The following is a 5,861-nucleotide window of genomic DNA, read 5'->3' on the forward strand; positions in this document are numbered from 1 at the left end:
TCTTGATCTGAGTAACCGAAGAGTATGCAATTTTGACCATCAGAGTAAATTCCCTGATGTAAAACGTGGTAGTGTGGTCGAGAGAGATCCCTTGGTTGAGACGATTGATGAGGGAATTGTAAGGAACCCCTCACAACAACCATCCCTGCCATCCATGTTCAACCTACTCGTGGAAGAGGAGAACCTAGTGAGACATTCTTGATGCCAAAGTTTTTCCTGAACGTGAAGGATAATTGTTGAAGCTTAATGATGAATTGTAGAAATGAATAATTGTTGAAGCTTAATGATGAATTGTAGAAACGAATAGATGAGTCAATATTTTATCTTTAGGGCATAAACACAATTCCTATATGGTGAATTCCATAAACCTTGTTGCTAGAGAACACAAACACTCATTAAGTCTAGATTCCTTTTGTCGTTGGCATTGGCACATATTTATTTTCAGAGGATAAACCAAATAATATTTTATAAAATGATATCATTTCCATGTAAATTTATTAACAATGGTCAATATTTTCTAATAGAAAATAGAAACCGTTAGTTTCTATAATCTACCTAGTTTTTGAAATTTGAACGAATGGTAAGAAAATGTAAATTTCAAATCCAACCATCACTTTAACAGTAAACACAGTTTTAGGAATTTGTAACAATTGACCTGATAGTTATGCAAATATTTATGTCCTCTTCAGTGAGCTTTTAAAGTGAATTATCTTTGGTAAACAATGACTACTTTTCTCTGAGCCAAGGGCATAAAAACCTTTTACCCTGTATTATATGATGAATATATTATGTTCGTTTTTTCTCATTTTTTATGCCCCAATATGAATGCACCTGGTACGGTATTTATTTTTCAATGAAGGCACCATGAGTGGGGGCATATGTAATCATTCCAATTATGTTTACTTTTCATTATGGGACAATTGCAAACCTATTTTGTTGAGGCAGATTCTAGAGTTGGCCAAGTTTGGTCATTCTAGAGTTGGCCAAGTGTGGTCATTAGTGTGGTCATTCGGGAGGCCTCGCTGGCAAGTGACCACTCACTATTTGTGAAGAGATGTCCCATTGTATATATATTTGTGTGTTATGTAATTAGTGGTCAATTGAGAGGAGAAAATGGAGGAGTTTTGGGTAGTGACCCAAAAAAATTCCCTATACATGTTGCTGTTCTAAAAAATAGACTCTAGATTAAAATTCTATGTGACTTATTTCCTCTATTTGTGTGTGTGGACTTGTTGGAAAGACACAAGACTTAGGAAATAGGCATGGTTGTTGTTATGTCTGGAAGTCTTCTCCTATTATGTGTTGTGGTTTGAATACTAACATAAAATTTCTTGTGTATGTTGTTTTGGGAGTATAGAACCCGCAACCTGGACAAGTCTCAATTTGGATGAGATAAAATGGGGAGAATAGAAAGGAGAAATTCCCTTTGAATGTGGGTAATGGTTCTTCAAGTCCCATTTCAAACATTTTTTTGTTGGTTTGATTCTACGTATGGGTTTGTGCATGAATTACCTATATGTGTAAACCCTAATACAAGTGTTCGAGAATGGATAGTCCGAGTTGAGTGAAGTGTGAATCCTCCACCCTGCTATTGATTTGCACAATACTCAATTAATTGATCCTGGTTGATGTATTAAATGGAAATCATAGCCAAGTAAAATGATTATAATTGGAAATTTTCAAGAGGCCAAGGATCAACATGTAGTGGGGAAAAATATACACGAAACCGAACTTAGAAGAATTTGAAAATAAGTCTTAGTGAGGGCGGAAGCATAATCAGGCTCAAACGAATTGAAAATTAGATGAAGAATCTAACTCCCTAACCTTGCGAGTGTGGGAATAGTATCGAACCCTAACTCAGGGTGGTTCCCACCTAAGAATTTGTTTGGTGATTTAATTGAGTGACAACCCCCCGACCCAAATAGTGCATGGACCTCAGTTTGATTTAATTTTAGTTTATATTTATTAAAAGGGATAAAGAGGAATTGAAGAGAAGGGGTTTAAATTTGATTTGTTAAATAAGAAACCCTCCATCATAGTGGACGTCGCGTTAGAGAACAAAAGACTAGAAGTGTGGGAGCTTTAAGGGGAAAACCACCCATGGAAGTTGTGCTAAAGTGGTATTACAGTGCATAAGCTCTTTGGGTATGATGAATATGGATGATGTTGGAGAGTTATGGACATTGAAGGAAAATGGAGCTAGTTTAGGAATCAATAAATTGAGAACCCAGAGGCATAGACAAATAAGGTTGAAGGCATATTTTCGATAAATAAATTGTAGGGATTGCTTATGGAGGATGTGTAGACAGTTGAGAAGGAGAATGCATCCGAAGAGAGCAAAAAGAACGAGTTCATAAGAAAATATCAAGAAGACCGCCATGAAGGATCAAGACTTAGAACAAATTATAGATGAAGAGATTTCCAACAAAGGAATAGAGTTGGAAAAGAGCTAATATGTTCAGATCTCATAGTTAAAGAATTTATAGGTAATCGGTCTGTAGTTTTGTTAAATTTTGGCAAGAAGTTAACCCTTGAAAGTAGCAACAATTGAGGAAGCTATTGACTACAACAATGAATACCTTAGCAGAGAACCAGTAATGTTCTGAAAAGAACATGGCAAAGAACCTTTGCAGGAAAAAAGGAAAAAGGTTGCAGAAGTAGGGAATTGTTCCAACTAAGATTAGAACTCCTCCATAGGAGAGAACAAGAGAGGTTCTCAAAAGGTGTGTAGGAGTGTAGAAGCCAGAGGAGAGAAAGGAGTGCTCAGAAGGTTCTAGAATATGGAAACAAAGGAATACCAATAGCCCGGGAATAAGAGAAGCGAGTGAGGTATTATGTAACATGTGATAGAGAAGACATGTTACAAGGGCTTGAATGCAACTCGCAATGGGAAAGTGAACGCTTTAGGAAAGGAGAAAAGTAGATGGTTATTGATGGTTATATTTGAGGTTCTAAGAGAAGAAATAGTAGAAGGGAGAAGAGTGCCAAGGTAAATGACATAATTTAAGAGGAAATTGACAAGGAGATAGTTGAGCTAAATCAGAGACTCAGTATGGTGAAGATGCTACTAGAAAGGGAATACCAAAGGTAGAGATGGGACCTAATGAGTAAGGTCAAATTAACCATTAAATAAGGTCAAATTAACCATTCAATTAACCATTAAATAAGGTCAAATTAACCATTCAATAGAATTATTTTAAGAGAAAAAGAATAAAGCTAGAAATCTATGGGGGAAGATGAAGCACCTATTGAGTGTTGAGTTGAAGGAAGAAGAGCTCAGAGCAGTTGAGCCTGAGAAGGAAGTTCACCATTAGGGACCTGAGCAAGGCATAGCCCTTGGAGATGGGAAAGATGTGGAAGAGATACTAACAAAAAGCCTCATGGATTGCATGGAGTGTCTAAAGAAACAAAGGAAGAAGCAATTATAAAATGTCGATGAGACATTAGATGAAGGTATGATGGAACGTAAACAACAAGAGATGGTAGAAGATATAACAGAGGATAGATGGCCTTTTTCCTTTAAAGTTGGTGAGTTTTATGTGAATGGAGACTAGAGGCAAGGAGAAGATGTCCAACAGATTGGAGAGGGCACAAAAAAATGTCTCTTAAAACCAAATCAAATAGAGGAGGAGTATTGCAAATAGTTGCAAGAGACTGCTATGATGGAAAATGAGAATAATGATCAAGGAAAAAGAAAAAAACAATAGAGGCTCAAGAGCCTCACGTTTTTTGATCCAATTAGTTTTGTTCATGTGCAAGTCATGAAGGTGGAAAATTATTGCAAATAGTAATGAAAGAAGGGGGAATACCAAAACGTTTTTTAAACCAATTAGTTTTGTTCATGTGCAAGTCATGAAGGTGGAAAATTATTGCAAATAGTAATGAAAGAAGGGGGAATACAAATTTTCCTTTAGGAGATAGAGGTAACAACATAGTTCCAAAAGGATCATCTCTGAAATTAGGCGAGATTGATGCTGGGGAAATTTCAATTAAAGTGCTCGTGGAGCATGACGATGAAATGAGTTGTTGGAAATAATGCAACTATAGTTTGAGGGAGAAGAATGGATGATGGAGGATGAAGCTTATATATGGATTTGAAACCCTACTTCAAAATAGTTTTGTTGATTTGTGTGAGGAGTTAAATTCCCTAGAAGAAAGGATAGTGGATCTAAAGATGCACTTTCAACATGCAAAATTGGAATTGGAGAAAGGAGTAGATGAGATGTATGACCATAAAACTGAGAAGGAGACATGTGAAGCAACTTTGAGTAAGAATTTTACAACTCTTAGGCAAGAAAAGGACTATGAAAGGAGGCTGCATGGGAGTCTCATGAAATTAGAGAAAGGCTCAGATCATCTTCGAGATCTGAGAGAAAATGAGGGTAGAGAGCCTTATAAATTTAAATATGATTTTTTTCATGTAAGTCCTAGATATGACCAAAAAGGAAATTTATTACAATTTTTGTAAGGAACAAGGAGAATGAACAAATATCTTCCCAAGGCATGGGGGAGGATAGATTTCAAAAAATTTCATAGGAGATGATGAGACAACCCTGTGTCATAAAATCCACCAGACGGAGGAATTGTGAAAGAGGACAACAAAAGAGGTTGAACGCCTCGTGTTTTTAAAACTGATATACTTTACGTGAATGTATATTTTGCAGTACCCAAGGTTACGCAGATCATCCAAAAGGATGAGGAGCGGAAAATTTTTCTCCAAGGAGAATGAGAGAAGGGGAATCTAGTAGATGGTGGACAATACTTGATGGTTGTTTCAAAGGAATAAGAAGACTGCAGGCATCCAAAATATATCCAAGAAGGAGTGGACAATACTTGATGGTTGTTTCAAAGGAATAAGAAGACTGCAGGCATCCAAAATATATCCAAGAAGGAGGAGACCAAAATTGGTTGGTTAAACATAAACATAACTAGAAATCCTTAAGTTGGTTGAGGGACATTATTACAAATATTTTGGAAGGAGCACAATCCTATCTTGGTACAAGCATAAAGTTTGTTGGGGATGAAAATGGGGTTTGTGGAAGCTGCATAGAGGAGATAACTAGACAATGGTACCCAACCATTGTGATTTTTTTGGAAAAAGAGTATGATTGAAGGACTGTTGCGATTTCGGAAAGAGGGTAGAGAATGTTGTCAAGAAAAGGAGAGGAAGTCAAGCATAAGATAAATATATCCCATGAAAGTAAGTTTTCTTTTCATCCAAGGAGCATGGGGCAAAGGCCTATATGAAAAGGGGACCAACAACCTACAATTAACGAAATTATGCATATATTTTAAGACATCAATGAAGAAGAAGAATGGATGCTAGTTGAAGCCATGAAATTTTTGAAGGTTCCGTTACAAAATTGTTTGGCCCAATACGGGACTGGGTTGACCATTGAAGTAGAGGAATTGGCGATCCTGATGAAAAAGGTGCCTAAGAAATGGTATAATAGAGGAGAAGAAGCAATCAACAGCAACATATGGATGACACTAAAAGATTTCCTCAGCAAAGTACTTGGGAGGAAACAACAAAATGTGACATGGGAGTCTGGAAGACTAAGGAAGAAATACAACCCAACATGTGGACAACAAAATCATTTTGTATAGGACCTATGAAGGAATAAGCAACAAAATCATTTTGTATAGGACCTATGAAGGAAAAAGGAATTCGAGACATGAGACATATGAATAGGAGATCATAACCTTTTTTTTCACCTAGGGAGTACGATGCAAGAGCATCATCCCATAAAAAAATAAAACTTTTTTTTCACCTGGGGAGTATGATGCAAGAGCATCATCCCACAAAAAAATAAAAACATTCTTCTTTATACTCAAAAGATGGCATGTAAATTCCCAAGGGG

The sequence above is a fragment of the Pinus tabuliformis genome, chromosome 9, assembly GCF_031772625.1.
Source record: "Pinus tabuliformis cultivar Carrire ecotype Pingquan chromosome 9, CPIR1, whole genome shotgun sequence".
NCBI lineage: Eukaryota > Viridiplantae > Streptophyta > Pinopsida > Pinales > Pinaceae > Pinus > Pinus tabuliformis.